Source organism: Saccopteryx leptura, chromosome 1 (assembly GCF_036850995.1).
Source record: "Saccopteryx leptura isolate mSacLep1 chromosome 1, mSacLep1_pri_phased_curated, whole genome shotgun sequence".
Classification (NCBI taxonomy): domain Eukaryota; kingdom Metazoa; phylum Chordata; class Mammalia; order Chiroptera; family Emballonuridae; genus Saccopteryx; species Saccopteryx leptura.
Genome location: NC_089503.1, coordinates 25292967 through 25305439, shown reverse-complemented (window position 1 = coordinate 25305439; position 12473 = coordinate 25292967).

Below are 12473 nucleotides of genomic sequence, written 5' to 3'. Positions count from 1 at the left end.
TTCTATGTTTTCCTGTGTTCTGTTTTTATGCTTTTGTCTGTTGACCCACTTTAATTCTTACACATATAGTATGGCAAAATGTAGCTCCACCAGTCACAGCTTCTAAAATCAATACCTAATTCCTTGTTTAAATCCCTGATAGAAAATAATCTGACTACTTGTGTCCCATCTCTGCTTGGTCCTTCTGCCACCACTCACCATTCAAAGTTCAATTTGCTGCCCATCTCAGGGAGAGAGGTCACTAGATTGTGAGATACATATTTTTTTAATCTAAGTGGGTAAGACAGAACCCTCCTCTTACAAACCCTATTCTCTGTGCTGGCAGTAGTCTCTCTTGCCCTTTAATCTGTGTCTGTGAATAAGCTATTCCTTCCACAAGTCATTATTTCAAAATAGGTTTTCTGTATTAGGGAATCTTTGCTTTTCTATGAATGTTTTCAATCTTGTATTTAGAATTTCTCCTGGATACTTATCCTCAGGGCTCATTCTGTCTTGTATTATCAATTTCTTAAGACTGTCTTCTTTTTCCTTCTATATGTATGACACCTCTCTCTCTCTCTCTCTCTCTCTCTCTCTCTCTCTCTCTCACACACACACACACACACACACACACACATACACACACACACACACACACACACACACACACACACACACACACACACACACACACACACACACATTACAGCCCTGCCTGCTCCCCAGGGCAAAAGGATGACATACCAACAGAAATTTTAAGTACAGTTTAAGGAAATTATAATGTGTCATTGATAAAAGAATGTATGTGAAATTATTTCTTTAAAACACCCTCTTCTTCTGCAAGTTTTCTAATATTTAAGCTCAGTGCCTTTCCCCACCAACTTTTAGTTTCTGCTAAATGAGGTTGAAGTCAATAATAAACTTATGGAAAAATATAATTATGTTCCAAATTATAATATTAAAACACCTATAAGAAAAGTGATTGATGATGGCAGAAGTCCTTGAAGAACAAACCTGACCCCTGGATTTTGAGTCCATTCAATAGTGACAGCAGTGACATATGGCTTATGACTTGATCACTTGTATCTCTGGGAAACACAGTATTAAAGAAAGGATATGAGCCATGACATAGCAATAAGTCATTGCAGCCTGAGGCTGAAGCTTCAATATGTAAATCTGTACACTCTTTAATATGTCTAGATAATAAAACTGAAATTATACACAAAGCAATCATTTGGAATGGCCGTTTCGGACAGCCGAAGGACACTAAAGTGTGTTTGAATTTGAAGCATATGCCTTGCACTGATTTGGGCGGATTGAAATTGTCAGTAATTCTCTTTGTAATCGGTTGTTTAAATGGTTTTCCTAAAGGTTTCAGACACTGAGTTTTACTTCGCATTTCTTTTGACTAGGCAACTTTCTTTTCTTTTAATTGAGATGTGATTGACATAGAATAAGTTTAAGATGTGTAAGAGTGTTTATTTGATACATTTCTATACTGCAATGTGATTATCACTCTAGTATTAGTTAACACGTCCACCACACAGGTAAGCTTCAGAATTACTACACGAAGATGACCTGAGACACCGGGCTCAGTCTGTTAGACCTAATGTAAACTCAAGGCTTGGTAGATCATAGGATAACGAGGCAAACCCTCCGTGCTCTCTCTGCCACTTTCAAAGCTGCTGCTCTCTGGAACTTCCACACAGGCTCAGAAGAAATCTAGGGCATAGATAAAACCAAATGGATTTCAGATTCAACTGGACTGATGGCCAGCTCTGAAATAGGGCTGTAAGTTAAAAAAAGTGATTTTTATTGGGTAGCTTCAAAATTGGTATATACTCACCTACATCTGACTGTGAGATGATTTCAAGTATCAGAATCAGATGTAAATATCAGTATTTCTAAATTTACATTGTAGGTATTCCTAATTTTTTTGATATAGCATTAATTTATTTGTTTTATATGTTCAAATAAGTACTACATTAGTAGTATTCACCAGTTTATATGCCGTGTGGTATTAAAAATCTTAATGAAACCTCAGCCTAGACACTGACCATTAAGGGTGGAGATGCTGGCCCTAGAGTAGAGTGACAAATTGGGAAATATAATAGTATCATTATATGATCTATGGTCTTTTATTTCTTTATTATTTTAGATTCCATATATAAAAGAGATTATATGGTATTTCTCATTCTGTCTGATTATTTCACTTGATATAATACCCTCAATATCCATACAAGTTACCACAAATTGCAAAATTTTGTTTTTTATGGCTAAATAATATTCCTATATATATAGTATATATATGTCACAATTTTTTTTTATCCATTTATCTATTGATGGAAACTTGGTTGTCTCCATACCTTGTCTTTTAATATGGCTCTCTCTGTGTTATACCTAATAAAAAATTCCTTAAAATTAACTTATATGGAATGAATAACATGCTCAGTTTTAAAAGTAGTGATATTTTAATTATTTTTCTGTTTACTAAATAGTGAAGTTCAGATATTTATTTTTTAAGCTTTTTTATTATCTCAAATAAATATTGATTAGATTAATGGCTGTATTTTTCTTGGTTAAAGTTATGATTTAAAAGATATGTTTTTTTAATTAATATTGAATACAAGTAAAAATTATGTTTTTGTTTTAGTGAGAGAGACAGAGAGAGGGACAGACAGGAAAAGACAGGCAGGAAGAGAGAGGGATGAGAAGCATCAATTCTTTATTGCGGCATCTTAGTTGTTCATTTACTGCTTCTTCATATGTGCCTTGATGGGGGGAGAGGGGCTACAGCAGAGCTGCCTTGCCCAAACCAGTGACCTCGGACTCAAGCCATCAACTTTGGGCTTCAAGCCAGCAACTTTTGGGCTCAAGACAGCAACCAGGGGGTCATGTCTATGATCCCCTGCGCTCAAGCTGGCAAGCCCGCATTCAAGCCAGATAAGCATGTATTCAAGCTAGTGACCTTGAGGTTTTGAACATCTGCATCCCAGTCCAATGCTCTATCCACTGCACCACCACCTGGTCAGGCCAAGAAAAAAATATTTTGATTATTCAAATGTTAGTTGATTCATTCAAACAGTAGGCCCATTGGATATTTGTTGCTTGCCTCAATGTCCATGGCCAACGAACTACAAAAAATATTTGAATTTTATTCCATAAATTGTAATAATAATAATTATTCAGATAATTCTCACTGAATCAATCTGTAGTCTTTCTCTTTCAAACAGTTTTTCTCTTGCTGGATTTGTATTTATATTGTCAATGATACAAGTAAGGTCTATTTAAAATTTTAGAAATGCTGAAAATGAACTTACCGAATCATATAATGTCAAACAGTTTAAACTATGGTTTTCTTAGTTGGACTATGTTTAGCAGGGTATTCTTTAACACTCACTGAAATTTTAGACACTTAATTTTATATACATAAGTGTAATAATAGCAGTAATTATGGCTTAAAAACGATTAAAATTCAACTCTATTTTTTAGATGTAGTAGCTGTGTACCACAAAAGCAGCACTTATTAAAATTCCTTACTTTTCTAAAGTTAAACATCAGCTGTGTAATGACAGTAGAATCAAAACCTTTTGATCTATCATACTTTGATGTTATTAGGCATTATTATTAATTTTTTTACTCAGAGAATTCAGCGTGATTCTTGATGGTAACAAAGAGCAATTTTGTTTACTTTATTGTTTATACACAACAGATAAAAATTGGCATGCACTAAATAGAAATTATTTTACATTTTCTCTTACTTTCACATTTATTAATAATTTAAGAAGAACTCAATCAAATAATAAAATTAATAAGTGAAAAGAAAAATCCAGTCAGTATATAGGACTGCATCAATAGAATAGTTAACATCAGAATCTCTTTGTTCAGGATAATCAATATATACAATTCTACCATTCACTGAATACCTGTTATGTGTGTGATTTTCTCACCCAATTTTATTTTTATTTTATTTATTCACGTTTTAGAAAGGAGAGAGAGAGGGAGAGAGAGAGAGAGAAGAAAGAGAGAGACAGAGAGAGAGAAGGGGGAGGAGCAGGAAGCATCAACTCCCATATGTGCCTTGACCAGGCAAGCCCAGGGTTTTGAACCGGCGACCTCAGCATTTCCAGGTGGATGCTTTATCCACTGCACCACCACAGGTCAGGCTCACCCAATTTTAATAACTATCAGAGAACATATCATTATTAGCTGAAATGCACAGATAAGAAAATTGAATTAACATATATTAAGAAATTTTTCTAATAAACCTAGGGCCAGTTTATACAGCTGGTATTTGAATTCTAATATCTCTAACTACAAAAATATATATATTCTCACAATATGTCTCTGATAAAGAACTCTTTAAAATAATATCCTAAATAAATATGAACAAAACTTAAATCTAACTTGAATTCTCTGGCAAATATATACTCAACTGTCCTTTCTGATGATATCTTAGAACCCATAAAATACATGTGAGAAAAAAATAATTTTATTAAAGTGATAAGAGGATTCAGAAAATAATGCCGGGGAAAATGACCTACTCAAAAGTCATGCAGCAATAATTTCAATTTCTAACAGCTGCCAATAAAAAATTCTTGCTCAAAATTTATAAAATGAGAAAAGTCAAACATACCACATGTGAATGAATAAACTGATCTTATGCTATTGAACTTGTGTATGTCATGTATTCACTTATTTGAATTTTCAAAGAATATGTTAAGTCTCTACCAAAAACTACACTGGTTCCAGAGAGATATGGAACAAGCATTTAAATAAAATAACAAAATTAGAAAACAGGTAGTAAAAGAAAAGCAATACTTTCATTTAGGAAACAGAAGAAGTGAGTCCTATGATTGTCCCAAGTTATTTCCTTGATAGGTTCAGGCTGTGAACAGAGAGAGGGAACTGAGGTGAACCCAGGATTTCTGTGGTAAGGCGAAGGAGATGAGAACAGAAAACCAGCAATGGGAGAGGGCACAAAAACAGTCCCAGAAATTTTCAGAGGGTCCCAATTTCAATATTTAGTTACCTACTAATAAGCAAATGTATATAAAAATATATGTACACAAAGACTAGTACATAAACATTAATAGAAGCTTCACTAGTAATAGGTAAAATAAATAAATATGCAATGTCCGTGAGCAAGTGAATGTATAAACTGTTGTGATAAATATATCAATGGACTACTACTCAGCAACAAAAAAATGAAACTTATTATTATTTTTTTTAAAACATAAGTGAATCTCAAGGTGTTTATTCTGCTTCAATACAGTCTGACAGGAAAACAATATATTCACTATGATTCTACACATACAAAGTTCTAGGAAATGCCAGCTAATTTGTAGTGACAAAGCATAGCAGCGGTTTCCTTGGGGAAGGAATAGAGGCAGGTGATATGAGAAGATGACATAGATTTATAAAAAGTCAATGAAAAATCTTTTGATGGTGGTAGTTTCATTATCTTGATTATAGTACTGCTTTTAATGATTGTGTTCAGATGGCAAAACATGAAATTAAACACTTAGAAATGTGTAGTTTATTGTATGTTGATTATTAGTAAAGTTATTAAAACATATTACTAAGAAGTTTTCTGTTATAACAAAAAATAAATCAATACATAAGAGTTCTGAATGAAAATGGAACCTTTAAGTTTTGGTAAATAACTTAAGATTTTTGAAAGGTAATAGTTCTTTTTGGTATTCTGTAAAAACATTAAGATTCTCATAATATCATAATGGTTACTTAAATTCAAGTTAATATATTGTATTTCAAGTTTTCAAATAATGTTTATTTTCTTCTATGAGGCATAAAAATGTCAATGACAGTAATGATGAAATGTTTCTGGTGTAATAGTAGGTAAATAAAAGTGTATTTTTCAGAATTTAAATATTAGACACTGAAGTTGAAACAATTATCTTCTTAAAATAGATTATCTAAAGTTAAATAAGAAACTAATTCAATGTGATAATATTCCTTAATGTTTTGTTGTCATGGGGAATTTGGCAGTATGTTGATATCAGAGTAAATTCTTGCTTTAGGCAACTTCAATAAATCCTTTCATTTAAGCTTAGTTCTACATTATCTATGAGATTTAGTAATAAATTATCATCAAACAAATAATGTGCCTATTTTCAGTAAGACAGAATTTAAGTCATATGATAAGAGTGAGCTGGAGACAAAAACAGTTTAATAACATATACAAAATGGTTAGACATCCCAGGAAGTATGTCTCCAAATTTAAACTTCAAGTTTATATATATATGAGAGTATTAAATATTTACAATGTTTTGCAGTTAATAAAAAGATTACATATGTTATTCTTATTTAAACAAATGATTATAAACAGATTAATAAAACAAATCATGTATTTCTGAATTACTTTTTGTGTATATACTTTGATATTTGTCAAACCTTATTGCTCCATGTTTTCTTCTAATTTTTATTTATAATTTATTGTGTTGACATGGTTTCAAGTGTTCCAAAAAATATAATACCCTCTACACACCACATCCTGTGCTCAATGCCCCATGCAATATCTCATTCCGTTCCCATTTCCCTCACCTTGTCCACCTCCGCCCACTTCTAACCCTCCCTTTTCTTCTGGCTATTGCAACGCTGTTATCTGTATATATGTTGTTGGCCAAATAAGTCTGTAAATACGATATATATGTTTGCTCACTTATAGTTTGCATTGGGTATGGGGGACAGGCTGTAAGAAGGCAGGGTCCTTATAGCCTAAGGCTTAGTTTTAAGACTAAGCTTTTCCCCATACCCTTGACTGTTGCATGATATGGGGTGGTGAACTCTCATGAGGAATCCCATTATGCCTCAGATAAGAACTTTGTATCAGAAACTTCCTTGTTTGTATATTGGATTAAATGTTTTGATTTCTACATTATAAGAGAAGCCTGTGCTGGAGGAGAGCAGAGAAAGGCCACGTGGAAGGGAGGAGAAGCCAAGATGGCTGAGTCCTGAAGGAGAAGCCAGTTTGTGCAGAGTTTGTGCAGAGAGAAGGAGATGGGGAACAGTGGCGAATAAGGCTGGTGAAGTAGAAACCCTTGATTCTAGGAAACTTGGATAAATCAGTGGCTTTGGGAGTCCTGAATGGAAAGGGAAGTGTTTTCCCACTGTGTGTATTTCTTGCCTGCCAGGTACAAGCTAGAATTTAAGCTAATGGCCCACCAGTTCTTGGCTCTGTTGTTTCATTACCGTCTGTTCGAATCAAATGCAAACCTGCATGGGCCAGGCGACTGTGATGGTGGCCGTGGCTACTGGCATTATATTTGGCATAGTCTGTGGCAGGATTTGATACAGTTCGGCAAGGAGCCACCATCACCTTTGAGCGGTGGAGTAGGGAACTGGCTGCTGTTATAGTTCCCCGTGGCTGTCCTGTTGGGGGCCATAGGCTGGCTGACTTTTACAGCCATGCATGAGGAAACCGAGAACTCTGTGAAGAGGCTGCTTGAGACCTGCAAACTGAGCAGTGGAAGGAGCAGGAGCAAACATGGGAGAAAGAGATGCCAACCCTGGAGCTGAAGCAAACACCGGAGGAGGCCGACCAGGTTCATGAGATTTCCTTGGAAATGAAGCAGCTGCTAAAGAAGGAATCACAGGTTTGTGAGTTGGAGATTTCCCTGGGCTTTTTGGAGAGCCAGCAGTGGTGGAAGGTCGGGGCTGAGACCCGGCTGCAAGGCCCATGGAGCAGGAAGTTGTGGCGGCCCAGGGCTCAAGCCGAGCAGAGGGAGTTGGTATTTTTAGTTCCTCTTTGGAGGATGAGGAGAATCGGACTGGAGTTGCAATCCACAGTCTCCAGAAGATGAAAGCCCAGCAGCAAGGACTACCTACTACACCCATGGTAGGTCTGCGATTTTGGGACATAGGGGTGAATGCCATCATGCTCTCTGAAGCAGAGATGGAAATGCTGATTGCCATTGCTATGTACTCCTCTTTGGGACAGTGTAAGACTTGCTAGGATGGCAGGGATGAAGGAGGTGGCTGAGGCCCTATGTGTGTGAACTGATTCCTGGACTATGACCAGAGTAGGCACTGGCTTCTTTGTTGAATGGACTTACGGGTTTTTTTTTTTCTGTATTTTTCTGAAGCTGGAAATGGGGAGAGTCAGTCAGACAGACTCCCGCATGCGCCCGACAGGGATCCACCCGTCACGCCCACCAGGGGGCGACGCTCTGCCCACCAGAGGGCGATGCTCTGCCCCTCCGGGGCGTCACTCTGTTGCGACTAGAGCCACTCTAGCGCCTGGGGCAGAGGCCGAGGAGCCATCCCCAGCACCCGGGCCATCTTTGCTCCAGTGGAGCCTCCGCTGCAGGAGGGGAAGAGAGAGACAGAGAGGAAGGAGAGGGGGAGGGGTGGAGAAGCAGATGGGCGCTTCTCCTGTGTGCCCTGGCCGGGAATCAAACCCGGGACTTCTGCATGCCAGGCCAACGCTTTACCACTGAGCCAACCGGCCAGGGCCTGACTTACGGATTTTGAACAATGTGAAATACCTTGATGGGGGTGAAAGGTAGCTTTACTGGAGGCCCTTCCCCTGTCCCGGGAAGCTTTTCCCATGGCTAGAAAGAAGTCCGAGGACATTCTATGCTTTTGGCAAAGTGCTCAGAGACTGGTGAAATGTACCTTTGTAATTGTTAAAATTGTATGATTTGTCATGTTGTAATTTGTGTAATGTGCCTAATTTCCTTGTGCAGGAATACCTGTACTTTAGATTGTGAAGTAAGCAAAAGGGGTGGAATGTTGGTCAAATAAGTTTGTAAATATGATATATATGTTTGCTCACTTATAGTTTGCATTGGGTGTGGGGGACAGGCTGTAAGCAGGCAGGGTCTTTATAGCCTAAGGCTTAGTTTTAAGACTAAGCTTTTCCCCATACCCTTGACTGTTGCATGATAGGGGGTGGTGCATTCTCATGAGGAATCCCATTATGGCTCAGATAAGTGAGTTTGTACCAGAGACTTCTTTGTTTGTATATTGAATTAAAGGTTTTAAGAACTACATGATTCCATACATTGGTGGAACATAAAAACAAGATTAAGAGACATGGACAAGAGTGTGGTGGTTACCAGGGGTGGGGGGAGGGAGGACGCAGGAGGGAGGGAGGGAGAGGGGAAGGGGGAGGGGGAGGGGCACAGAGAAAACTAGATAGAGGGTGACAGAGGACAATCTGACTCTGGGCGAGGGGTATGCAACATAATTTAATGAGAAGATAACCTAGACATGTTTTCTTTGAATATATGTACCCTGAATTATTAATGTCATCCCATTAACATTAATAAAAATTTATTAAAAAAAAAAGAATTAAAGGTTTTGATTTCTACACTATAAAATGGGGCAGAGGAGCCCATGCTAGAGGAGAGCAGAGAAAGGCCACGTGGAAGAGAGGAGAAGCAGCCACAATGGCAGAGTGCTGAAGGAGAAGTCAGTTGGGGCAGAGTTTGTGCAGAGGGAAGGAGATGGGGAACAGAGGTGAATAAGGCTGGTGAAGTAGAAACCCTTGATTCTAGGAAACTCAGATAAGTCAGTGGCTTTGGGAGCCCTGAATGGAAAGAGAAGTGTTTTCCCACTGTGTGTATTTCTTGCCTGCCGGGTGCAAGCTAGGGTTAAAGGTAATGACCCACCAGTTCTTGGCTCCATTGTTTCATTACCGTCTGTTTGAATCAAATGCAAACCTGCATGGGCCAGGCGACTGTGATGGTGGCCATGGCTGCTGGTCTTACATATGCATTATGTATATATGATTTTGATTAATCTCTTCAATTTTTTAGATCTTATGCCCTCTTTCCTCTGATAGCTGTCCATCTGTTCCTTGTGACCCTGACTCTGTTTCTGTTTTGTTTCTTAGTTTATTGTGTGTACTAGAGTCTACATATAAGTGAGATCTTATGGTACTTATCTTTCTCTGCCTGGCTTATTTTACTTAGCATAATAATCTTTACATGCTGTCACAAAAGAAAGATTTTCTTTTTTTATGGCCACGTAGTATTCTATTGTATAAATGTACCACAGCTTTTTTATCTACTTGTCGGGACAATTTGGCTATTTCTAAATCTAACCTACTGCAAACAATGCTACAATGATAATGGGGTTGCATATTTCCTTTTGAGTTATTGTTTTGGGCCTGATCTGTGGTGGTGCAGTAGATAAAGCATCAATCTGGAATGCTAAGGTCGCTGGTTCAAAAACCCTTGGCTTGCTTGGTCAAGGCAGGTACAAAAATGAGCTATTGCCTGACCAGGCAGTGCACAGTGGATGGATCGTAGAACTGTGATGCAAAGAACCCTGGTTCAAAACCCTAAGGTCACTGGCTTGAGCCCAAGGGGGTCAATCACTCTGTTGTAGCCCCCCCCCCCAGTCAGGCACTCTGAGAGGGCAATCAATGAATGACTGGGGTTCCACAGCAAAGAATTAATGCTTTTTATCCCTCTCCCTTCTTATCTGTCTGTCCCTCTATGTCTCTCTCTCTGTTTCTCTCTGTCTTTGTCACAAAAAAAAGAAGCAACTCTTATGAGTTGATGCTTCTGGTTCTTACTGCCCCTTTTCCTCCTTTTTTGCTTTCTCTCTTTCTTCTCTCTAAAATCATTAAAATGAAATCTTTAAAAAATGAATTAGTTTTTTTTGGATTCTACAGATATATTCTTGGAAATGAGCAGGCTGGGTCATAGGCAATTCCATTTTTAAATATTTGAGGAAATGCCACAGTGTTTTCCACAGTGGCTGCATAGACTGCATTTCTTTACACCCTCATTAGCACTTGTTGTTTGTTGATTTGTTAATGAAAGCCATTCTTGCAGGTGTGAGGTGATATCTCATTGTGGTTTTAATTTGCATTTATCTGATCATTAGTGATGTTGAGCATTTTTTCATATACCTCTTGGCCATCTGTATATCCTCTTTAGAGAAGTGTCTATTCAGTGCCTTAGCCTGGTGTTGAGTTTTGTAAGCTTTTTATAAATTTTAGTCATTATCCCCCTTATTCATTTTTTTATATATCTCTCAATATTTCTTTGGTCAATTCTGATTTAAGTCTATGTTTATTATTTTATTTTGTACAAGTGTGTTGTCTTTGATGAATTGTCTGTTTATCCAGCAGTGATCATAATTGCAGATTTACAGTAAGACCTCAATTTAAACTTTTTTAGATGCATTTATTGAAGTAACTGATAAAGACAAAATATCAATGGTGGGATTCAAATAATTTAACAACCAGTCCTCTGTTCTAATGACCATTTTAAGTATTAAAAAAGATATACCAAAAGGTAATTTGTTATTTCATGCATTTAGTACTTAAATAAGAACAATAAAAGAGGTACACAAAACTAGATTATGTTATAAAAAAGAGTTAAAATATTAATAAAAATATTAAATAATACCTGATAAAAACAATAAAACTGTTATTTAAGACATTTCCATATGCTTCTTGATTGGCATCCTGACTTGCAATTTTCTTCACTTATATCTGAGCATCATCAGCTGTGTGATTTATCTTTTCACTGTAGGAGTAGGATTCCATTCCTTTGGCACTTAGAATACGCTTTTGCACAGACAAAGGTTAAAAAGAAGTAAGGAATGTAAATTTGTGATTTCCACATTGGGTGGCTGCCCAGGCACTCACCTTAGAGAGAATCCTAATTATAACTGCCATTTTAACAACCAGTTCCCTGAACTCGAGAAAAAATTAGGTATCAGTTCTGATGAACAGGTGCAAACTGGCTGAATCCCACCACTGCAAAGTATGATACCTAGAGGAGTGACATTACTCTCAAGTTGTAATCTTAGTTTTGTCTTTCAGTGGTTGCATAGCCATGGAAGATTAAATAACTTGATTTTAGGCTTCAGTCTTCTCTCATTAATGTGAGCATATAAATAGCTACCTGGCCGGGCTGTTATAAAGACCAATAAAACGCTATGTGTAAAGCTTCTGACTCAGAGTTAAATGTAAATAATCATTATTTTTATTAATACCATAGTTTTTCCTTGCTTTCCATCTGACAAACCCTTACTTCTGAACTTAGCCCAAGAAATCATCAACAAAGTCCTCCTGATCATGTCACGTGTGACCTCCTCTTAGCCCATAGCTCATTTCACCATAGCCACTGTTATAAAGTACTTACTGTACTTTAATCTGCAGGTTACATAGAGACACCCAGGCAGGTTACAGAAGAAATTTTAGGGTGAGCTTTATTAGTAAAGCCTGTGACATACACGAGGTATAGCTAACCCAAATTGTGCAACCCAAATCATAGTCCTGATGCTGTTTTTATAGAGACAAAATCACATACCGGGTAGGGAAAAAGGAGGGGGAGCATGGTACAAAAATCATTTACTGATAAGCTTACAATATTTATCTATAGGCTCTATTAAGAGGAAAAACATTCCTACCCATCAAGACCACAAAGTAACACAGTAGTGATAAGTGTTTTACATACCCGACAAAGACATTCTTCTAGGGTCTACTGCCTATTCCTGTCGCCACAATA